The sequence below is a fragment of the Arachis ipaensis genome, chromosome B1 (assembly GCF_059453495.1).
Source record: "Arachis ipaensis isolate K30076 ecotype BB chromosome B1, ASM5945349v1, whole genome shotgun sequence".
NCBI lineage: Eukaryota > Viridiplantae > Streptophyta > Magnoliopsida > Fabales > Fabaceae > Arachis > Arachis ipaensis.
The window spans coordinates 102,572,922-102,598,718 of NC_142436.1; the positions used below are offsets into that span (position 1 = coordinate 102,572,922).

Genomic DNA, 25,797 nt, shown 5'->3' on the forward strand with positions numbered 1-25,797 from the left:
TAACCTAGTTAACGTGGAAGCTAACGTGAAGAAGGAAGGTGATCGCCAACGTTAGTGACACCCAACATTGTCACTAACGTTGGAAGGAGCCCACACTTGCCACCATGAGCCACGTTAACTCCCACGTTAACTTAGTTAACGTGGAAGTTAACGTGAGGAGAAGAATGATAAGCCAACGTTAGTGACATTCAACATTGTCACTAACGTTGGAGATGGCTAGCACAACCACGTTAGAAGCCAGGTTAACCTAGTTAACGTGGACTCTAACGTGGGAGCTAAGGGGCACATTGGAACGTTAGTGACAATGTTAAGTGTCACTAAGATTCTCGAAGGTTGGCAAGCCTACGTTACGAGAGCCACGTTAACTAAATTAACGTGGACTCTAATGTAGGGAAGGGGGAGGCTTCTCAACGTTATTGGGAAAGTTGAGTCCCAATAACGTGCGCGAAGGACATAGAGGCAACGTTAATGGCAACGTTTGTGCTACTAACGTTGAGGTTAACGTGGCTCTTACTTGGGTGAGGAACGCTAGTGAAAAAATGATTATCACTAACGTTCTCGAACCCATATTTTCACTAAACGTTAACACCACTAACGTCCTGAGCTAAAGTCTCTGCCCACTTCAAACTTTCTCTCTGCACGTAAAGCCAAGCCCAATGAAGAAGAGAACTGCTTCAAACTCAAGATCCAAAGGCCCATACCGAAGACTTGAAGAGCCAACTAGAAGAACAGAAGAGTAGTATATAAAGGAGTAACTTTGAATTAAAAGGAGAGTTGGAAATTATAGGAAGCCTCTGGGCATAGAATTACTCTCTGTATTTACTTTCTCTGCACTTCTAGTTTCATGATGTAATCTCCATCTTTGTTTTCATTTTCCAGAGCTATGAACAACTAAACCTCTTTCATTGGGTTAGGGAGCTCTGTTGTAATTTGATGGATCAATACTAGTTTTTCATTATTCTTCTTCTATCTTTTCTCTTGATTTTACTTGAAAGCCTTCGATCTTCATCCAATTGGGTAGTTATCTTGGAAAAGAAGCTATTCAAACTTGGATCTCTTCTGAACCTTGAAAGAGGAATGAAGAGATCATGCTAGAAATGCTTTCTCATGCTGGACCAAATTGGGTTTGGATGGATATGTGACTATAATCCTCTCAACACTTGATTTGGGAAATGCATGTGGTATAATCAGTGACCATACTTCATCTCTTCTCATGAGCAATTGACCAAGGAATTGGCTATTGATCAAGATTTGAGATATTGAATTACAAGGAATTGTAATTCAATCACTTAAGATTGCCAAGGAGATCAATGAGTGCATTGATTGAGGAAGAGATGAAAATGAAATTGATCCGGAGAATGCAACATCTCCTGAGCCCAATGAACTCCCCATTTCTGATCTTACCCATTCTCTTTAATTTCTGTTATTTACTCTTATGAGCAATTCCTCATTCCCATTTACAATTCTGCAATTTACTTTCCTTCATTTACATTCAGCTCTTTATTTTCAGCATTTACTTTTTTTGTTATTTACTTTCCCGCCATTTAATTTTCTGCAATTCTCAACTCAAATTCTGGATTCGCTCAACTAGAACATTCCTCTAGTTAAAGTTGCTTGATCAATCAATCCCTGTGGGATTCGACCTCACTCTATTGTGAGTTTTTACTTGACGACAAATTCGGTACACTTGTCGAAGGAAATTTGTTACGAGACAAGTTTTTTGTGCATCAAGTTTATGGCGCCATTACCGGGGATTGATTGTGCATCAACAATGATTAAATTAGAGGATAACTAGATTGAGCATTTTATTTTTGTTTGATTTAATTTTCTATTTGAGTCATTTACTTTCTGTTTTAGTTAATTTCTTTCCTTCCCCCTACTTTTTCATTGTTATTTACCATTCATTTCACTAACCCACTAACTGTTTGATATATTGCATCACTCACACTAACAGTAATTCTGACAAATATACTTTCTGCACCTATTCTTTTTGCTTGTACTTGTTGGTTGTATTACAGGGAGAAGAAGCGGGGCTTCAACTTCCTTTGATTCTGAACCTGAGAGAACCTTCTTGAGATTAAGAAGGGAAGCAAGAGGAAAAAGAGTAGTTGGTGCTGAGGAAGAGGAGGAATACTTTGAACCAAACATGGAAGAAAATATGGAAAACCATCATGAAGAAGAAGCTCACAACCATGGCGGAGGAGGACGAGCAAATCATGCTGGGGAGGATAGAAGAGTTTTAGGCTCTTACATCAATCCAAACCTAGGGAACTGTGGAAGTAGCATTCAAAAGCCAACCATCCATGCCAACAACTTTGAACTAAAACCACAGCTCATCACCCTTGTTCAGAACAACTGTTCGTTCGGAGGGAGTGTCCAAGAAGACCCCAATCAACATTTAACCACCTTCCTGAGAATATGTGACACAGTGAAGTCTAATGGTGTTTATCCTGACGCCTATAGACTGCTCTTATTTCCATTCTCACTCAAGGATAAGGCAGCCAAGTGGCTGGAGTCTTTCCCAAAGGAGAGCTTGACAACTTGGGAAGATGTGGTGAATAAATTCTTAGCAAGATTTTACCCCCCTCAACGAATCAATAGGCTGAGAGCTGAGGTCCAAACTTTCAGGCAACAAGATGGTGAGACTCTATATGAAGCATGGGAGAGGTTTAAAGACCTGACAAGGAGGTGTCCACCAGATATGTTCAATGAAATGCAACTGCACATTTTCTATGAAGGCCTGTCATATGAGTCAAAGAAGGCAGTAGACCATTCATCCGGAGGATCTTTGAACAAGAAGAAGACCATTGAGGAGACCATAGATGTCATTGAAACTGTAGCAGAGAATGACTACTTCTATGCTTCCAAAAGAGGGAACACAAGAGGAGTAATGGAGCTAAACAATGTAGATGCTCTGCTGGCCCAAAACAAGCTCATTACACAGCAACTGGCTGACCTCACCAAGAAGATGGAGAGGAACCAAGTAGCAGCAATCGCCACTTCATCAACAACCCAAGAAGGAGTGAATGAAGAAGCAGAGGGTAGTTAGGAGCAAGCCAACTACATTGGGAATTCACCTAGGCAAAACCATGATCCATACTCCAAGACCTACAACCCTGGATGGAGGAATCACCCAAACTTTGGGTGGGAAAATCAACAAGACCAAAGCCTTGATCAAAGATGCTCAAATCCTAACAATGCAGCTCACCAACATTTTACATCTAGACCATATCAACACCCCATAACAACACCTCTCCACATCCACATCAAAACCAAAATAACTTACCTCATCCTTCCACCTCTAATCACGATCTACAAGCATTTGATGACAGACTCTCAAGGATTGAGAATCTACTTGAAGGCATAGGCAAGGAGATTCAAGACAACAAGGTGTTCAAGGAGGAAGTGCGAGCAAGTTTCAAGAACCAGGGAGACACAATCAAGAGGTTGGAATCTCAAGTGGGGTATCTCTCTGAGCAAATTCCCAAACCCACAGATGGATTCCCAAGTGACACAGAGAAGAATCCGAGAGGAGAAACAAAGAAAGTAAGATGGAAAGATTGCAAGATGGTCAAAAGGGTTTAAGGAGACTGAAGACAAGCCAAGCAAGCTCTCAGAACAACCTGAAGATACCTCAGTAGAGAAGAAGGAAAAAGATCATCAAGAACCAGAAATCTCACAACAGGAGCTTCTGAGACTTTATGCACCTTTTCCCCAACTGCTTAATGGTGTTGTGGAGAAGAGAATATACTCAAGGTTTCTAGATCTGTTTGCATCTCTGCATGTCAACATACCATTCATCAAGACTATTCAACAAATGCCTGCATACATCAAGTATATGAAGGAGCTGCTTCCCAGGAAAAGCTCACTCAAGGGAGGCCAAACTATAGTGATGAACAAGGAATGCAGTGCCCTTATTCAACCACAGTTGCCTACAAAAAGAAAAGATCCAGGGAGTTTTCATGTCCCCTGTGCCATAGGAGAAACAATATTTGATAAAGCACTCTGCGATTTGGGAGCAAGCATCAACTTAATGCCCTTATCCCTGGTGAAGAGGCTGCAGATCAATGAGATATTGCCCACAGATGTAGTCATCAGGCTGGCTGACAAAACTAAAAAATAAGCAATAGGGGTGGTGGAAAATGTGTTGTTAAAGGTTGGGAAATACTTTCTTCCCACAGACTTTGTCATCTTGGACATGGACGAGAGTCACACTCACCCAATCATATTGGGAAGACCATTCCTAGCTACGGCCAGAGCACTCATAGATGTGGAGCGAGGGGAGCTAATATTGAGGATCCATGATGAACGACTCAGCTTTAATGTCTTCAAACTCTCACAAGAAGCAGACCAAGAGAACAAAGAACCAAGTAAAGATCATAATGAGATGCTGACAGAGGAAGCAAGCATTGAAGGACAACCAGCCCACCTGGGAAAGCCCTTGGTTGATGAACAAGGAAATAAGCAGTTGTCACAGCTCAAGGAAAAGCTGGAGGAACCTAAACCACCAGAGACATGTGAAGACAACAACAAAATTCCCTTAGAAGAAGAAGTCACCAAGAGCAAGGCAACATCAAAAGGGACAAGGAAGAAGGTACCAAGGGGGTGGAGGAACAAGAAGATCCCTACGGAAGGCTTCTCTCCAGGGGATAAAGTGATCTCAGCTTACTTCCCAGATATCCCCCCTAATCTCCCCACTATACCATCTCAGTTACCTAAGGTCTTCACTATCAACAGAGTTCTCTCCTTGGAACATGTAGAGATCATTGATACAACCAATGGATATAAGTCCAAGGCAAGAGGGGAGGACTTGAAGCATTATCAACCTCCCTGATGAAGGAGAAACGTCAAGCTAGTGACGCTAAAGAAGCGCTTCATGGGAGGCAACCCATGTTTTAAGTAGCATTTACTAGTGAACAAGTCAATATTCATGAATTCCAACCCAAACTTGACAAAAACTTGGTGAAATCCTTAATATGCAGTATATAGTGATGAACAAGTTTGGTGTTCAAAGCATGCCAAGAAAGCATGAATGCAACTGGGAGCATGCTAGTCTTGGAGCTTTGAACAGAACTTTTCATCACAGTGCTACAAACTAAGTTTGGTGTCACCCCATGGTGCCACCAATGTGCATATAAGGATACACAGTTAGTTAGTTAGTTGGAGTTCATGAATAAACGAAATCCTTTCTTATCTTTATTATTTCTAGCCGTAAAATTTAAATGGATTTTTTTTATGATATTAATTCTTACTTTTCTTCTTTTATCTTTTTTTTAGGAAAAGGAAAGGAGCATTGAAGTGGATTGATTGGATAATTAAATGAGAAGAGTTCGGCCACTTCATGAGGAGAAACTACACACTTGTTCTAAAAAGAGAAGGCATTGGAAAATGTTGCCATGCAACATTGAAAAGAATGGGACCCTTGAAGACCGAGCAATCTCCATCATAAAGTGATGATCCTTGTCCTTTCTCCATGCACAACCCCAACCGTCCATCAAACAACCACTCTATCAATCCACACCCTCCATTCACTCACAACCTCTCTATATAAGTGATCCTTGTTCTGTACCCCACTCTTCACACCTCTCCATTTTGGATTCCCTTTCACTCCCTTCATTGCACTCAAACCTAAACAACCAAAAGTCTCTACACCCTTGCCAATTTCACACATTAACCCTCATTCATGGCATCTACGAGCTCCAAAAGAAGGAAGGGAAAGGAACCTAAGGAGCAACACCCGTATGATGAAAAAAGATTTAGAAGCTTGCACCATGCATTGCAATACGGGTGGATGGTGGATAAGGAGATCATATATGAGCTGGGATTTCAAGTTAGGAAAACTGAGTGTCCCGAAATCACACAGAAGGTAGAAAAGAGAAGATGGGAGTTCCTCACTGATCCGGTCATTAAGGTGAATGCAAATCATATAAGAGAGTTTTATGCAAATGCGGTCCGATATGATAAGGCAGATGAGTCATATACAAGCTTTGTGAGAGGAAAGATTGTGGATTTTGGTCCCATGAGTGTCATGAGGGCATTAAAGCTGCGGTCCATACTGTTTGAAGAAGAGAGTTATCATTCAAGAATGGACAACAACCCTAATCATGACCAGATTGTGCAAGACATTTGTGTACCAGGAGCTGACTAGGAAAGATATGCAGATAGGAGACCAAGGTTCATCAAGAGAGCAGACCTCAACCCGGAAGCAAAAGGGTGGTTTGAATTTGTAAGGAGGTCCATCCTCCCAGCAGCGAATAATTTGGAGGTGAATCTCAAGAGAGCCATACTGGTGCACTGTATACTCAAAGGATGAGAGATCAAAGTTCATGAACTCATAGAAGAAGGCATTAGAAAAATGGCAGAGAAAAGTGACTCAAGGGGAACGTTAGGTTACCCCAGCACTATCTACCGACTGTGCAAGAAAGCTGGGGTGGTGTTTGAAGATGAGGACCCCGTGTGGATAAAAGAAGGAATTCCAATAACCGTTCAACGTATGCATGCTACCGCATCCCCCCTGCCTCAACAAAAGCAAAGGAAGAGGCCAGCCCCTCAAGTAATAGAAGGACAAGTCGTAGAAGGGCAAGCACCAGCCACCTTAGATATGCACCAATTGCAGGAGGCCATTGATGGGCTATCTCGACAATATTTGGAAAGCCAAGGAGCGCAGAGAGAACTTCAACTACAGATGATGGGGCAGCAAGAGGAGTCACTCTCAAGATGGATGACTCAACAAGGGGAGTGGCAAAAGCAAATGATGGATCAGCAACTGAGTCAAGGACAACAATGGAGTGAAACATTCCACAGGATGAAACAAAGGCAAAATGAGCAACAAGAATCCATCCAGAGGCTAATCAACATCCAAGCACATCAAGGTGCACATATACATGAGATGCATCGAAGACAAATAGAATAGGCAGAACTATTGGACGAGCAAAGGGCATTCACAGAAGGAGTTTACCTGAGTGAGACTGGGCATCATATAAATACTCAAGCCAGGCTCGGTTACCTGGTAGGATAGCTTCCTATATTGCATCCAGGAATCACAAGGTATGAAGAAATGAGGGATGAATTAGCACGAGAAGAAAGACAAAGGGTGGAAGAGAGTCATGAATCAGTGAGGAAGGCACTTGAGGATTGGAAGCAAGCAAGATTGGCACGGATGCGAGGGAATGCAAGAGGACACAAAGAAGACAAACAAGGAGGAAAGCATGGGCATCCACAAAAGTAAAAGGTGGTGGAGTTCCTTCTTTGGTCCATCTTTCTCTATGCTTTAAATAAGGAAGATCTCGTATGAAATAGAACTTGCTTCCATGTTAGTTTAAACCTTTTTAAATTCTGTCTTTTAAGTTTTTGAGTTGAAAAGGGTCTATGTTTGCTAGTCTTTATGTCACTGCACCCTTACTTTGCTTACTTGTATGTTTGTCCCATTGAATCAAATGAAAAGAGAATGAGTGTTTTTAAAGACCAGAGAGGAGTTCATACTATGGAGTAAGTTCATGAGTTTATGGTATAGTCATAAGTTAGCTAAGTTGGTTCAACCATAAGGTGGAAGGACAACTATCTGTCATGAATATTATGCTTGAAATACACCCCATGAGACTAGCTAAATAAGAAGATCCTAATAAGAAAAAGGGAAAGAACAATAAAGGTTAAAAAATAAAAGAAAAAGAGTAAGCAATAAGCTAGGCACCAATGGTTTTAATCTTGAGGCATGTGTCTGTGGTGCTCTTGTGTAAGGGATCTACTTGGATGAATAAGCTCTTACGGGTGCCTTATCACTTGGTAACTTGGGTTAACTAACTCGGGATTATCAGCTGAAAGTCCACTATCAAGAGTAACCCTCACTACAGAGCAGTTAGTAACCCAAAGAAGTACTGGACACCAAGGTCTCAAGAAAAGAAAATAAATAAACTATGTGCCTGTGGTGTGTATGTATGGGGGAGAGACTTGAGCAAGTAAGTCCTTAGGGGTGCTTCAACACCTAGCACCTTGAACCAACTGGTTCGGGAGTGTTGGCTAAAAGCTTATTTTAAAGAGTTGCCCCCTTACAGAGCACTTAGCTTAAGAACAAAAATAAGCCCTGAAATAACAACAAAAGGATCAATGAACAAGAGTCTCATGGGATGCAATCACAGGGAGTATTCTAGGACATGATAAAGGTCTGAAAGCCAGGAATGAACCTAAGTTGCTATGCATGAAACCACCATAAAACCAGGGACATGACTTCCACAAGAATGACTCATTTCTCTTGGCATTCCATTCATCATTCTCTTGTTCCAGTACTTGCTTAGGGACAAGCAAGCTTTAAGTTTGGTGTTGTGATGCCAGGGCATTTTGGCCAGTTTCACTGACCTTTTCTTTACTGTTTTTAGGGTAGTTCCATGCATTTCCTTAGGAAATAAGATAGTTTTGGGTAGATATTCACTTACATCTTGATTCAAGTATACATTGTGAACTTTACATGATTTCATGAGGATTTTGCATAAATTTAAGGACAAATTGGATGTTGCATTTCCCATGACTTGGACTAGAACTTTGATGCACTTGATTGCTTGATTTCAGGACAAAGGAAGCAAAGAAGAACCACATTAGTGGCTACGTTAGTTACACTAACGTTAACACTAACGTGGAATGGGAGTAACTTGCAAAGTTAATGAGAAAAGTAATTGCCAATAACGCTCTCGAAGCCATCATTGCCCACGTTAAGAGTCACGTTAACTAAGTTAACGTGAACTCTAACGTGGAAGAAAAGAAATGGAGCCAACGTTAGTGACACTTAACATTATCACTAACGTTGGACCAAGCTCATAAGTGGCCACGTTAACTTAGTTAACATGGCCTCTAACGTTAAGAAGAAAGGGGGAAAGCCAACGTTAGTGACATTCAACATTATCACTAACGTTGGACAAGTCACATTAAGCCACGTTAACTTCCACGTTAACCTAGTTAACGTGGAAGCTAACGTGAGGAAACAAAGTGGTCAACAACGTTAGTGACACCAAACATTGTCACTAACGTTGGAAGGAACCCACACAAGCCCCAATAAGCCACGTTAACTCCCACGTTAACCTAGTTAACATGGAAGCTAACGTGAAGAAGGAAGGTGATCGCCAACGTTAGTGACACCCAACATTGTCACTAACGTTGGAAGGAGCCCACACTTGCCACCATGAGCCACGTTAACTCCCACGTTAACTTAGTTAACGTGGAAGTTAATGTGAGGAGAAGAATGATGAGCCAACGTTAGTGACATTCAACATTGTCACTAACATTGGAGATGGCTACCACAGCCACGTTAGAAGCCACGTTAACCTAGTTAACGTGGACTCTAACGTGGGAGCTAAGGGGCACATTGGAACGTTAGTGACAATGTTAAGTGTCACTAACGTTCTCGAAGGTTGGCAAACCTACGTTACAAGAGCCACGTTAACTAAATTAACGTGGACTCTAACGTAGGGAAGGGGGAGGCTTCTCAACGTTATTGGGAAAGTTGAGTCCCAATAACGTGCGCGAAGGACATAGAGGCAACGTTAGTGGCAACGTTTGTGCCACTAACGTTGAGGTTAACGTGGCTCTTACTTGGGTGAGGAACGTTAGTGAAAAAGTGATTGTCACTAACGTTCTCGAACCCATATTTTCACTAAACGTTAACACCGCTAACGTCCTGAGCTAAAGTCTCTGCCCACTTCAAACTTTCTCTCTGCAAGTAAAGCCAAGCCCAATGAAGAAGAGAACTGATTCAAACTCAAGATCCAAAGGCCCATACCCAAGACTTGAAGAGCCAACTAGAAGAACAGAAGAGTAGTATATATAGGAGAAACTTTGAATTAAAAGGGCAGTTGGAAATTATAGGGAGCCTCTGGGTATAGAATTACTCTCTGTATTTACTTTCTCTGCACTTCTAGTTTCATGATGTATTCTCCATCTTTGTTTTCATTTTCCAGAGCTATGAACAACTAAACCCCTTTCATTGGGTTAGGGAGCTCTGTTGTAATTTGATGGATCAATACTAGTTTTCATTATTCTTCTTCTATCTTTTCTCTTGATTTTACTTGAAAGCTTTCGATCTTCATCCAATTGGGTAGTTATCTTGGAAAAGAAGCTATTCAAACTTGGATCTCTTCTAAACCTTGAAAGAGGAATGAAGAGATCATGCTAGAAATGCTTTCTCATGCTGGACCAAATTGGGTTTGGATGGATATGTGACTATAATCCTCTCAACACTTGATTTGGAAAATGCATGTGGTATAATCAGTGACCATACTTCATCTCTTCTCATGAGCAATTAACCAAAGAATTGGCTATTGATCAAGATTTGAGAGATTGAATTACAAGGAATTGTAATTCAATCACTTAAGATTGCCAAGGAGATCAATGAGTGCATTGATTGAGGAAGAGATGAAAATGAAATTGATCCGGAGAATGCAACATCTCCTGAGCCCAATGAACTCCCCATTTCTGATCTTACCCATTCTCTTTAATTTCTGTTATTTACTCTTATGAGCAATTCCCCATTCCCATTTACAATTCTTCAATTTACTTTCCGTCATTTACATTCAGCTCTTTATTTTCAGCATTTACTTTTTTTGTTATTTACTTTCCCACCATTTAATTTTCTGCAATTCTCAACTCAAATTCTGGATTCGCTCAACTAGAACATTCCTCTAGTTAAAGTTGCTTGATCAATCAATCCCTGTGGGATTCGACCTCACTCTATTGTGAGTTTTTACTTGACGACAAATTCGGTACACTTGCCAAAGGAAATTTGTTATGAGACAAGTTTTCCGTGCATCATAAATTCAATTTACTTTAATTCCATTCGATGCCTTGATATGCTTGTTGAGTGATTTCAGGTTCATAAGGCAAGTATTGGATGGAAGAGGTGAGGAGAAAAGCATGCAAAGTGGGAGAACTCATGAAGAAATGAAGGAACCGCAAAGCTGTCAAGTCTGACCTCTTTGCACTCAATTGACCATAACTTGAGCTATAGAGGTTCAAATGAGGCGGTTTCAGTTGCATTGGAAAGCTAACATCCGGGGCTTCGAATTGATATAAAATTTGCTGTATGGTGCTTCGCATTTAGGGGCGTGCAGGCGCCATGTATGCGTGCGCGCCGCTGCTGCTCGTGGCCCACTAAAGACGAAATCGCTGGGGGAGATTTCTGAAGCACTTTGGGCCCAACCCAACTCATTTCTAATGCTATTTCATGCAGAATTCAAGCTTGGGCAAGGGGGAGCAATTGTTTGTATCATTAGCATCATGTAGGTTAGTTTCTAGAGAGAGAAGCTCCCTCTTCTCTCTAAAATTAGGTTAGGTTAATCCATCTTAGATCAAGATTTTGATTATTGTTCTCATCTTATTTCTTTTACAATTTCTTGTTTCTACTACTCTATTCTTCTTAGTTCTCTTGTTAATTTTACTTTTATGTCTCTTTTATATTTATGAATGCTCATGTTGAATTTGTTTATATTTAATGAAATTTAACGTTTGATATTCTTTTATTGATGATTTGAGTTGTTGATTTACTTTTCTTGCAATTGGTAGTTGGTAGTTTTATTATTCTTGCATTTTTACTATGCTTTCCTTTTATGCCTTCCAAGTGTTTGACAAAATGCTTGGTTGGTCTTTAGAGTAGATTTTGAGCATTCTTGGCTTCGAAAGAGTAATTAGGCAATCTTGAGTCATGAAAACCTGACTCATGTTGGTGATCTAGAATTGTTAGTTAATATCATTTCCATTAACTCTAATCTTTTGCTAATTCAATTAGTAAGTTGATTAGGACATTTGGATTGAGATTAACTAGTCTTGCTTGACTTTCTCTCATGGAAGATAACTTATACTTTCTTCCAATGTTGGAGATGACGAAATAAGATAAATTCTTGTTTATTATTGTGATATGATTAATTAGTCTTGTATGACATTCTCCCTGTGTGAAGATGACATGATACCTTCTTTCATTTGTTGGAGTTGACTAAATAGGGTGAATTAATCATTGTATGACTAGGATAGAAAGCCTATGATCTCAATTCTTGCCATGAATGTCTCTCTTTATTACTTGCTTTCTTTAGTTATTTGCTTGATTTACTTTCCTTGTCATTTACTTTATCGCCACTTTTATCAACCAAACCCCCCTTGTACTTCATAGCCAATAATTGACCACTTCATTGCAATTCCTTGTGAGACGACCCAGAGTCTCAATACTTCGGTTAATTCTCATTAGGGTTTGTACTTGTGACAACCAATATTTTTTATGGGAGGATTATTTGTTGGTATAGAACTATACTTGCAACGAGAATTCATTCATTTTGTGTGAAATTCTATACCGACACGACAATTTTCATCTATCACTAATCAACTATCAGATTTCTCATCTCGGATGAAAAATACCAGGCACAGCTACCGCACGGCTAATCATCTGTCGGTTCTCACTTGTGTTGGAATAGGATCTCTCAATCTTTTTGCAACTGTCACTGCGCCCAACATTTGTGAGTTTGAAGCTCATCACGGTCATCCCATTCCAGATCCTACTCGGAATACCACAGACAAGGTTTAGACTTTCTGGATCTTAGGAATGCTGCCAATTGGTTCTAGCCTCTACCACGAAGGTTCTAATCTCACGGATTCGAATGCTCTGTTGTCAGGAAGGGCAAGTCGAATCTGTGGATCAAAGACCCAAGAGATACACACTCAAGCTGTCGCCCAATGACTACATTAAGCTCAGATAGAATGTGAGTGGTTGTCATGCACGCGTTCATAACATTGAGAATGATGATGAGTGTCACGGATCATCATATTCTTTATATTGAAGTACGAGTGAGTATCTTAGAACAGAAGCAAGCGTAATTGAATAAAAAATAATAGTAATTGCATTAATCTATTGAGACACAGCAGAGCTCCTCACCCCCATCTATGGGATTTAGAGACTCATGCCGTAGAAGATACAATATGAGATGTAAAATGTCACACGTTACAAAATGAATCCCAAAAAGTAGTTTTTATACTAAACTAGTAACTTAGGTTTACAGAAAATACCTGAAATTATAGAAAAATACACAAACTCATAGTAAAGTCCAGAAATGTGATTTTTGCATAAAAACTAATAAAAATATAATAAAAAGTGACTAAAATATGCTAAAAACTACCTAAAAATAATGCCAAAAAGCGTATAAAATATCCGCTCATCACCACACCAAACTTAAACTGTTGCTTGTCCCCAAGCAACTTGATAAATAAAATAGGATAAAAAGAAGATAATGATGCAATAACATCTAAAAGTCTTCAATAAAGCTCACAATTCAAATTAAATATGCGGGGCTTATAGCTTTTTGCTTCTGAACAGTCTTGGCATCTTAATTATCCTTTAAAGCTCAGAATGATTGGATTCTTTAGGAATTCAGAATTCAGATAGTGTTATTGACTCTCCTAGTTTTAGTTTTGTTGATTTTTGAACACAGATACTTTATGAGTCTTGGCCGTGACCTTAAGCATTTTGTTTTCCAGTATTACCACTGGATACAAAAATGCCACAGACACATAACTGGGTGAACCTTTTCAGATTGTGACTCAGCTTTGCTGGAGTCCCCAGTTAGAGGTGCCCATAGTTCTTAAGCACACTCTTTTTGCTTTGGATTACAACTTTAACCGCTCAGTCTCAAGCTTTTCACTTGACACCTTTATGCCAGATGTACATGGTTAGGGACAGCCTGAGTTAGCCTGATCATGCGCCCTCCTCTTGCTGGGGTTGTTTTGAACTTGAGGTCCATCCATCACCTTTTTGGTGATTGGGCGTTCAACTGGGATATATTCATCCACACCCATCTTTACCCCGCATCTTTACATAACAGACTAATCAACCTTGGGTAAGCCAATTTGGCATCAGTGGATTCCTTGTTTGCAAATATGTAAATTTCACCAGGGATCAGCTCATGAATCTCTACCTCTTTCCCCAGCATAATACAGTGAATCATTACTGCCCTCTTGACAGTGACTTCAGAGCGGTTGCTGGTTGGGAGTATAGAATTCTCAATAAAATCCAGCCAACCTCTAGCAACTGGTTTGAGATCTCCTCTCTTTAGCTGGTTTGGGACACCTTTTGTATTAGTAATCCACTTGGTTCCAGGGAGGCATTTGTCCTCTAGAACTTGATCTAGCCTTTTATCTTTGGCCATTCTCCTATTAAAGGACTCTAGATCATCTTGTAGTTGAGGAAGCTTGAGAACTTCTCTCACTTTGTCAAAGTGGAAGTAGATAATCTTCCCTCTAACCATAGTCTGAAAGGAATGGAAAGCAGTTCCCTCTAATCTTTGCTTATCCACCATCCACAGATTTGCATAGAATTCCTGGATCATGTTTCTTCTAACATGTATCTCAGGATTAGCCAGGACTTCCGAGCCCCTGTTTCGAATCTGCTCTTGGATCTCTGGGTATTCGTCTTCTTTTAAATTGAACTTAACTTCCAGGATCACTGATCTTCTGCACACAATTTTGAAGTAATGGTCTGCATGTTCTTTGGTGCAGAAATTCTCATGCATCCAAGGATGTTTTGGATTGGTTTCTTTCTTTCCTCTTGAAGTGGGTTGTTTTTCTTTAGGGGCCGTGATCTCAGTCTGTTTTAGCTCTGTGATCATGTAAAATCACGCCAAACTTAGAGGTTTGCTTGTTCTCAAGCAAAAGAAAAGAAAGAAGAGGAATAGAGGGAGAGAAGGATTTGAATAATGGGTCAAGGAGGTTGGTCGAATGTATATTTAAAAAGGAGGGAGGGCATGGGTTTCGACTTTTTAGAAAAAGATAAGATAGAAAGATCGGATTGATAAAAGATAAACATGATATAAAAAAGATAAGATTTTAAAATTTTAAAAGAGATGAAAAAGATATGAGGAAGTTAAATCTGAATTTTTGTTGATGCATCTAAGAAATAAAAGATAATATGGATGAATTAAAAAGATTTAGAAAGAAATTGGAAAGATAAATGAGTTTTAAAAATGTTTTGAAAAAGAATTGAAAAAGAAAAAGAATTTATAGGATTATTAATTTTTGGAAATAAAAATTGAAAGATGAATATTTGTAACATTTTTATGCAGAAAATTATGAATTAAAACATGAAAATTTGAAAAAAATTGAATTGAAAATGAAATTACCTCCCCATTGCTGTTCTGGCGTTAAACACCCAGAATGATAGCCATTCTGGCGTTTAACACCCATCTGGTAGCCATTTTGAGCGTTTAACGGCCAGCCAGGGTAACACCAGAAATCCTTTGTTACTGGGTTTTTTTCTGAACGCCCAGGATGCTGCTGTTTCTGGCGTTAAACGCCCAGAATGCTGCCTATTTTGGTGTTTAACACTCAGAATGATACCTTTACTGGCGTTAAAGACCCAGAATGATAGCCATTCTGGCGTTTAACGCCCAAAATGCCTCTTTACTGGCGTTTTAACGCCAGTGAGTTCTTTTTCTCTGTGATTCCTCTGCTTTATATTCTGAACCTTCATTTTTCTATATTTTTTCCTGAAATGTATTAACAAACATAAATAATAAAATTAAATAAAGTTATATAATTGTTATAAACATCTAATTTTTGCTAATGGCTGGGTTGCCTCCCAACAAGCGCTTCTTTACTGTCTTTAGCTGGACTTTACTGAGCTTTAATTTAGTCCCAGTTTTGAGCATTCTTGCTCAACATTGCCTTCAAGATAATGCTTGACTCTTTGTCTATTAACAATGAAGTTTTTGTTAGAGTCAATATCCTGAAGCTCTACATATCCATATGGTGACACGCTTATAACCACATATGGTCCCTTCCTCCGGGATTTCAATTTCCCAGGGAACAATCTGAGCCTAGAGTTAAACTACAGAACCTTCTGTCCTGGCTCAAAGACTCTAGATGATAGCTTTCTGTCATGCCACCTTTTTACTTTCTCCTTATAAATTTTAGCATTCTCAAAAGCATTGAGTCTGAACTCTTCCAGCTCATTCAACTGGAGTAATCTTTTCTCTCCAGCTACCTTAGCATCAATGTTTAGGAACCTCGTTGCCAAGTAGGCCTTGTGTTCCAGTTCCATTGGCAGATGACAGGTTTTTCCATACACAAGCTGGTATGGAGAGGTCCCTATAGGATTCTTGAATGTAGTTCTGTATGCCCATAGAGCGTCATCCAGACTTCTTGCCCAATCCCTTCTACGGGTACTTACAGTCCGTTCCAAGATTTGTTTTAGTTCTCTATTTGAGACTTCAGCCTGGACATTTGTCTGTGGATGATATGGAGTTGCCACTTTGTGGTTAATTCCATATCGGATCAGAGTCAAGCTATTTATTGCAGAAATGAGTTCCTCCATCACTGATAAGTACCCTAGGGACACCGAACCTGCTGAAGATGTGCTTCTGGAGGAACTTCATCACTGTCTTAGTATCATTAGTGGGTGTTGCAATTGCCTGTACCCATTTAGATATATAGTCTACTGCCACCAGAATATAAGTGTTTGAATATGATGGTGGGAAAGGCCCCATGAAGTCAATACCCCATACATCAAACAACTCAATCTCTAAGATCCCTTGCTGAGGCATGGCATAACCATGAGGCAGATTACCAGCTCTTTGGGAGCTGTCATAGTTATGTACAAACTCTCGGGAGTCTCTATAGAGAGTATGCCAGTAGAAACCACATCGGAGAACCTTTGTGGCTGTTCGCTCACCTCCGAAATGTCCTCCATATTGTGATCCATGGCAATGCCATAGGATCTTCTGTGCCTCTTCTCTAGGCACACATGTACGGATTATTCCGTCTACACATCTCTTAAAGAGATATGGTTCATCCCACAAGTAGTACTTTACATCAGAAACCATTTTTTTTGTTTGCTGCTTACTATACTCTTTGGGTATGAATCTCACAGCTTTATAGTTTGCAATGTCTCCAAACCACGGTATTTTCTGAATGGCAAAGAGTTGCTCATCCGGAAAGGTTTCAAAGATCTCAGTAGGAGGGAGGGACGCTCCTACTACTGGTTCTATCCGGGACAGGTGATCAGCTACTTGGTTCTCTGTCCCTTTTCTATCTCTTATTTCTATATCAAACACTTACAGAAGTAACACCCATCTTATGAGTTTGGGTTTTGAATTCCGCTTTGTGAGGAGATATTTTAGAGTAGCATGGTCAGTGTACACAATCACTTTTGATCATACAAAATAAGATATGAACTTGTCAATGGCATAAACCACTGCAAGCAACTCCTTTTCTGTGGTTGTGTAATTCTTCTGCGCGTCATTTAAAACACGGCTAGCATAATAAATGACATGCAGAAGCTTGTCATGCCTCTGTCCCAATACTGCACCAATGGCATGGTCACTGGCATTACACATTAGTTCAAATGGTAATGTCCAGTCTGGTGCAGAAATGACTGGTACTATGACCAGCTTAGCTTTTAGAGTTTTGATGCTACGATTTTAAGAAATTGCACGATCGGCAAAAATTCCTTCCGGCAAGTGCACCGGTTATCGTCAAGTAAAAACTCACAATAGAGTGAGGTTGAATCCCACAAGGATTGGTTGAGTGAGCAATTCGGATTAGAAGTGTGTTCTAGTTGAGCGGAATCAAGATTTAGATGAGAATTGCGGAATGTAAAATTGCATGAATTAAAGAGCGAGAAGCTAAATTGCTGAAATTAAAAAGGGATCGGGGTGATTGCATGAATTTAATTGCAGAATGTAAAGAGAAGTGATAGATCAGAAATGGGGAATTCATTGGGTTTCAGGAGATATTGAGATCTCCGAATCAAACATTTTTTTTTATCCCTTCCTCAACCAATGCATTCATTGAATTTTGCTTGGCAATCTTATATGATTGGATCCCAATCCCTTGGCTCACCAATTCTCTCTAAAAACAAACAAATTCCCAATCCCTTGGTTTAAATGTTCATAAGAAGAGATGATGCTCGATCACTGATTATACCACACAGTTTCATGAACCACAATTTGGTAGGATTACATGTCACAATATCCATCCAAACCCCAATCCAATTCACTGTGAGAAAGCTTCTCTAGCATGAATCCTCCATTCCTTTCCCAAGGTTCCGAAGGATTCCAATTATGGATAGTTTCTTTCCCAAGACAACTAACCAATGGAATTAGATCGAGAAGCTTTCTAACAAAATTCAAGAGAAAAGATTGAAGAAGAAGATAAAAACTATTATTGATTCATTGAATTACAATAGAGCTCCCTAACCCAATGAAAGGGGGTTTAGTGAGTCATAGCTCTGAATTCAATTACAAAAAGTATGAAAACTAGAAAAAGTGATCCCCCAAAATTCCCCCCCGAGTGCCAACCAACTTAAATTCTATCCTATTTATACACTTTCTAAATTGAGCTTCTGTTGTGTTTCTTGGGCTTTGAGGCCTTTCCCTGATTTCCTTTTGCTTTGGGTTTATGATCCATAATCCTGATGAGGCTGCTGATCCAATTCTGTAACATTCATTGAGCCAACTTAGTGATAATCAAGTAATGACACATGACTCAACAATTTGAAATTCCAGACTCATCAATTCTTCAGGCCCAATCCTATAAACCATGATATTCAATTGGGTTTCATACCAGAGTACGTTTAAGTTAATGTTTGTGCTCAAATGCTAACTTAAACTGCAATATCTTTGGCCCAGAAACCTTTTCAATTAGTGGCGTTTAAGTTGCAGTTTAAGCTTAAACTGCAACTTAAACGTTGGACACTCCTGGAGGTGGTATAATTCAAGCACGTTTAAGCTTCAGTTTAAGGTTAAACTGAAGCTTATACGTGGAAATGGAAGAAGGCAAGTCTGGAGTGTGGAGTTGTCGAACACGTTTAAGCTTCAGTTTAAGGTTAAACTGAAGCTTAAACGTGGAAATGGAAGAAGGCAAGTCTGGAGTGTGGATTGTCGAACACGTTTAAGCTTCAGTTTAAGGTTAAACTGAAGCTTAAACGTGGAAATGAAGAAAGCAACACTGGAGGAGAATGGTCGAACACGTTTAAGCTCCAGTTTAAGCTTAAACTGGAGCTTAAACGTGGAAATGGCTCCCTGGTGCATTTCTCATTTCTGGCGTTTAACTTCCAGTTTAAGGTTAAACTGGAGGTTAAACGCCACTTTCAGCTTTTCCTCAGCTTTCATGATTTTGGCGTTTAAGCTCTAGTTTAAGCTTAAACTGGAGCTTAAACGCCACTGATAGTTCCCAGCATTATATGGCTTGGTAGTTTGAGTTCCAGTTTAAGCTTAAACTGGAACTTAAACTCCACATGTGATATTCAAGCTTCCTTTATTGATTTTGTTGCTTCCTTGCCTAGCCTCTTCTTCCCTGAAATCATCCAAACAACTGCATCAAAGTCTTGCAAAATTTCATGAGAAATCTTCCATTCATAGCATTCAAGTAATATAACTAAAAACTCATGGAATTTGCATCAAAATCATACTGTTTGGATGGTTCATTGCTTTGTTATTCATTTAACCATTCTTGGTTACTTTAAGCTCAAGAAAATGCATAAAACAACTAAAACTAACAGAAAAATGCTAGTGAAACTAGCCTAAGATGCCTTGGCATCACAACACCAAACTTAATGCTTACTTGTCCCTAAGCAAGTCCTGAGTTATTTGAGAGGAAAGTATGAAACAGAAAGCAATTACATTGGCTATATTAGCAAGCATTTGAAGTTCATCAAAAGGGTTTTATGCAGAAAGTTGCAGCATCACTTTTTCATTCTTATCAGGTAAGATTATCACTTTTTCATTGCATCCATCAAACACTGCTATGGCCTCTTGTTATTCTTATGTCCTTGGCACTTTTCTCTTCTTTGTTTTTCTTTTCTTTTTCTTAGAGCTCCTTTGCTCCTTGTTTGCTTAGTGTCATGTGTTGCACAAGCCTTTGGCATTTTCTTTTTCTTATCAGTGCACTACACATATCCACTACAGGCATTTTAGTTCACATTTCTTCTTGAGACATTGGTGCCCAGCACCTCTTTGTGTGACTAAATGTTTTGTATTTAGGTTGCTCTTGATAATGGACTTTTGGTTGATAATCCCGGGTTAGTTAACCCAAGTTACCAAGTGTTGAAACACTCCTCAGAACCTATTCATCCAAGCATATCCTTAATACATAAACACCACAGGCATTTGTCTCAGATCCATAGACAGTATTCAAACTTCTACACAAAAATGATAATTCTACACTCAATTTCCAGTGATCTGACTAAACAATCAAGCATGCATACCACCACTTAATTCTACTTGATTTGTCACTAATTGAGCCAAGCTACTTTTGTTCAAACTTTTCTTTTATTTTTGGAAACAGAACAAGCATGGCAAGCATTTGTTTAAGAAGGTGAAGTTATATCCAAACATCTAGGCATTCGTTTTATTCAAAGCAGTAAACAGACACTCATACTAAAAACTTCACATTCCAGAAAGATTCAACAATTACAGTTTAAACCAGAACAAGCATGCTTTTGTTTGCCTTTTAAAGAATGGTCAAGGAGCACCACCACCTTGTGAAATTTCTTGTTTTCTCTTTGTTGCCAGGAAATAATTTGATTTCTCCTTCTTCTCCTAGTTGTTGCTTCATGTTCTTTCTCAGATCCTTGTTTTCTTTCCTGCAAAGAGTGATGAAGTTGCTTGCTTCTCAAGCACTTGAGTGGTTAGCTCAACTATGTATGGGCAAGTGTCTGAGTCTTAAGTTGGTGTGTGAACACCAAACTTAGTCTCCTACTTACTCCTCTGCTCTTTGAGTCCTTGAATTCTCCTTGGAATGAAGTTGCTGCTAAGGATTTTAAGCATTCCTGTGATTGCTTAGAATGGTTGTTCCTTTCATATAATTCAAAGGTTGTTGTGTTCAGTTGATCTGTGTGGTGGAACACCAAACTTAGAGTCACACATTCCCCTTTGAATTATTGATCCACGAATTCATTGTTTGGTGTGAAACACCAAACTTAATTCTTTGCAATGCACAGAAACTACTTCACCTTTTTATTGAAACAAATAAAAGAAACAGCAAGGGAGTATTACCTCAGGTTGGGTTGCCTCCTAACAAGCGCTTCTTTAACGTCACTAGCTTGACGGTTGCCCCTTGTTAGGGTGGATTGTAGTGCTTGATGTCCTCTCCTCTCACTATGAAAACGTCCCCATTTGATTCCTTCATGATTTCCAAATGTTCCATAGAAAGAACTTTCCTGATTGTGAACACTTGAGGGAGCTGGGAAGGAATGGTTTTGAGGCCAGGTGGGATTGGCAGATAATGACTTGATATCACTTTATCTCCCGAAGAGAAACCTTCAGTGGGAATTTTCTTGTTTCTCCACCCTCTTGGCAATTTCTTTACAATTCTTCCCTTTCTCTTGAGGATTTCTTCATTGACCCTTATGCCAGGAGGATCCTTCTGATCTGTTTCTATTGATTCTTGTGGCTTTAACTCTTGCAATTCTTGTTTGCCTTCCAAGGACTGTTTCAGAGTTTCAGCTGCTGGATTGCTTTCCTCCAAACACAGATGGCTACTATCATCCTTAGGCTTTTCAGGTTCTGGTTCAGGCTCAGATGCAGGTTTGAAAACATTGAAAATGAGCTGTTCATCATGTATTCTCAAAATTAGCTCTCCTTGTTCTACATCTATGAGCGCTCTAGCAGTGGCTAGAAATGGCCTTCCCAGAATGATAGGGTGTAGGTAGCTTTCCTCCATGTCCAAAATGACAAAGTCTGTGGGGAAGAAATAATTTCCCACTTTCACCAGCACATTCTCAACTACCCCTTCAGCTTGCTTCTGAGTTTTGTCAGCCAGTTGTATGATTACATCAGTGGATCTCACCTCATTCAGTTGTAGCCTCTTCATAAGAGTCAGAGGCATCACATTTATGCTAGCTCCTAGATCACAGAATCCTCTGTCAATTTTTGTTTCCCCTATGATGCAGGGGATATGAAAACTTCCTGGGTCTGTTTTCTTAGAGACTATGTCCTTCTTGATGAGGGCACTGCATTCTTTGTTCATTATTACAGTTTGTCCTCCCTTCAAAACTCTTTTCTTGCTCAGCAATTCCTTTAAATACTTGATATGTGTAGGCATCTGCTGGAGAATCTCAAGAAAGGGAATATTGATATGGAGAGACTTAAATGTCTCTAAAAACCTTGAATAGGTTTTCCCTTTTTCACCTCCTCCTAACCTCTGAGGAAATGGTGCTTTTGGTTGGTATGTTTCCAGCATGCCTTTTTGCAGTTCCTTGGCTTGCTCAGTTTCACTTTCCTGCTTAGCTTCTTCCGCACCTTCCTTCAAGATTTCTGGCTCCTGTTCTGAGGGTCTGATTCCTTCTTCTTCTGAGACTTCCTTCAATATGGTGATGGCCTTGCATTCTTCCCATCTCACTCCCTTTTGTTCCCCTTTAGGATTCTTTTCTGTGTCACTAGGGAACACTGCAGTTGACTTGGGGGCCTGTTGAGATAGCTCTCCTACTTGAGACTCCATCCTCTTGAGTTTTTCACCATGGTTCCTTAAGGTAGATATCACATCATCCCTAAAGCTTTTCAACTCACTTATGTCCTAACCCATGTTTGCCAGCATTCCTTCTATCCTGTTTAATTGATCTTGAAATTGTTGGTTCGGATTAGGTTGGGTAGGTTGATTATTTTGGCCATGATATGATGGTTGGGAGTAAGTGTTTTGTGTGGCTTGGTATAATCTTTGGTTGGAGTTTTGGTATGTGGACTTGTTATATTGGTTTTGCTGGTTTCCCCACCCAAAGTTTGGGTGGTTTTTCCAGCCTGGGTTGTAAGTGTTGGAATGTGGATCATATGGTTGCCTTTGTTGATTTCCTACATAATTGGCCTCTTCCCAATCACCTCCTTCAGTGCTTACTTCCTCTTGATCTTGTGTGTGTATTGCAGCCACTTGCTTTGTTTCTAATTTCCTGGTGAGCTCTGCTAGTTGCTTGGCAAACACCTTGTTTTGGGCTAAAATTGTATCAACATGGTTCAGCTCCATGACTCCCTTAGTGTTGTGTCTCTCTGAAGCATAGTAGTACTCATTCTCAGCCACTGTCTCAATCACTTCAATGGCTTCTTCCACAGTCTTTTTCCTGTTCAATGAACCTCCTGATGAATGGTCTACAGCCTTCCTTGATTCATAAGAAAGTCCATCATAGAAAATATGCAATTGCACCCAGTCATGGAACATGTCTGGTGGGCATTTCCTTGTCAAATCCTTGAACCTCTCCCATGCCTCGTAGAGAGTTTCACCATCTTGTTGTCTAAAAGTCTGAACCTCAGATCGAAGGCTATTGACCTTTTGTGGGGGGTAGAAACGTGCCAGAAACTTGCTTTCCACCTCATCCCAAGTTGTTAGGCTCCCCCTTGGGAATGATTCCAGCCACTTAGCTGCCTTGTCCCTAAGTGAAAATGGGAACAAGAGCAGTTTATAGGTATCTTCCTGGACTCCATTGGACTTCACAGTGTCGCAAATTCTCAGGAATTTTGTGAGATGTTGGTTTGGATCTTCATTAGCACTCCCACCAAATGAACAATGATCCTCCACAAGTGATATTAGCTGTGGTTTGAGTTCAAAATTGTTGGCCTGAATGGGTGGTTTCTGAATGCTGCTACCATAATTCCCAGAGGTTGGGTTTATGTATGAACCAAGAACCCTCCTCTCGGGAATGGCATTGTTTCCATCAGCTCTCTCATGGTTGTGAACTTCTCTATCCATGTTGAGATCTAGAGCTTCCTCAAAATTGTCCTCAGATTCTCCTTCAGATTCTTCTTCTCCCAGTACTCTCTTCCCTCTTGCTTCCCTTCTAAGTTTATGAAGGGTCCTCTCTGGTTCGGTATAATGAGGAGTTGATGTCTCTCCTCTCCTACCTGTCATACAAAAACACAGCACAGGCAACAAACAAGTGAAATACTCTTGGTTAATGGAAGAGTATGGTTAGAGCAGTTGAGGAATTAATTCAAATAGTTAGTGAGTCAGTGAGTTAGTTGCTTGAATTTAAAGGCATAAAGAAAGAAAGCATGTAACAGAGTGCAGAAATTAAAATTCAACAAGTAACTTGAACTGAATTAACAAAGCAAGAAAAATGCTCAATCTAGTTAACTTCCAATTTGAGAATTGTCAATCGAAAACCAATCCCCGGCAACGGCGCCATAAACTTGATGCTACGATTTTAAGAAATTGCACGATCGGCAAAAATTCCTTCCGGCAAGTGCACCGGTTATCGTCAAGTAAAAACTCACAATAGAGTGAGGTCGAATCCCACAAGGATTGGTTGAGTGAGCAATTCGGATTAGAAGTGTGTTCTAGTTGAGCGGAATCAAGATTTAGATGAGAATTGCGGAATGTAAAATTGCATGAATTAAAGAGCGAGAAGCTAAATTGCTGAAATTAAAAAGGGATCGGGGTGATTGCATGAATTTAATTGCAGAATGTAAAGAGAAGTGATAGATCAGAAATGGGGAATTCATTGGGTTTCAGGAGATATTGAGATCTCCGAATCAAACATTTTTTTTTTATCCCTTCCTCAACCAATGCATTCATTGAATTTTGCTTGGCAATCTTATATGATTGGATCCCAATCCCTTGGCTCACCAATTCTCTCTAAAAACAAACAAATTCCCAATCCCTTGGTTTAAATGTTCATAAGAAGAGATGATGCTCGATCACTGATTATACCACACAGTTTCATGAACCACAATTTGGTAGGATTACATGTCACAATATCCATCCAAACCCCAATCCAATTCACTGTGAGAAAGCTTCTCTAGCATGAATCCTCCATTCCTTTCCCAAGGTTCCGAAGGATTCCAATTATGGATTGTTTCTTTCCCAAGACAACTAACCAATGGAATTAGATCGAGAAGCTTTCTAACAAAATTCAAGAGAAAAGATTGAAGAAGAAGATAAAAACTATTATTGATTCATTGAATTACAATAGAGCTCCCTAACCCAATGAAAGGGGGTTTAGTGAGTCATAGCTCTGAATTCAATTACAAAAAGTATGAAAACTAGAAAAAGTAATCCCCCAAAATTCCCCCCCGAGTGCCAACCAACATAAATTCTATCCTATTTATACACTTTCTAAATTGAGCTTCTGTTGTGTTTCTTGGGCTTTGAGGCCTTTCCCTGGTTTCCTTTTGCTTTGGGTTTATGATCCATAATCCTGATGAGGCTGCTGATCCAATTCTGTAACATTCATTGAGCCAACTTAGTGATAATCAAGTAATGACACATGACTCAACAATTTGAAATTCCAGACTCATCAATTCTTCAGGCCCAATCCCATAAACCATGATATTCAATTGGGTTTCATACCAGAGTACGTTTAAGTTAATGTTTGTGCTCAAATGCTAACTTAAACTGCAATATCTTTGGCCCAGAAACCTTTTCAATTAGTGGCGTTTAAGTTGCAGTTTAAGCTTAAACTGCAACTTAAACGTTGGACACTCCTGGAGGTGGTATAATTCAAGCACATTTAAGCTTCAGTTTAAGGTTAAACTAAAGCTTAAACGTGGAAATGGAAGAAGGCAAGTCTGGAGTGTGGAGTTGTCGAACACGTTTAAGCTTCAGTTTAAGGTTAAACTGAAGCTTAAACGTGGAAATGGAAGAAGGCAAGTCTGGAGTGTGGATTGTCGAACACGTTTAAGCTTCAGTTTAAGGTTAAACTGAAGCTTAAACGTGGAAATGAAGAAAGCAACCCTGGAGGAGAATGGTCGAACACGTTTAAGCTCCAGTTTAAGCTTAAACTGGAGCTTAAACGTGGAAATGGCTCCCTGGTGCATTTCTCATTTCTGGCGTTTAACTTCCAGTTTAAGGTTAAAC

The 25,797-nt window shown here is 39.7% G+C and overlaps 1 non-coding gene across 1 annotated transcript; it reads left to right on the top strand.

Annotated features, from left to right (window-relative positions):
• Positions 1–23,158: 23,158 nt before the first annotated feature.
• Positions 23,159–23,265, top strand: LOC148577698 (small nucleolar RNA R71). The gene has a single exon (XR_015903388.1). It is a non-coding gene; the product is annotated as a small nucleolar RNA R71 (small nucleolar RNA).
• Positions 23,266–25,797: the final 2,532 nt, after the last annotated feature.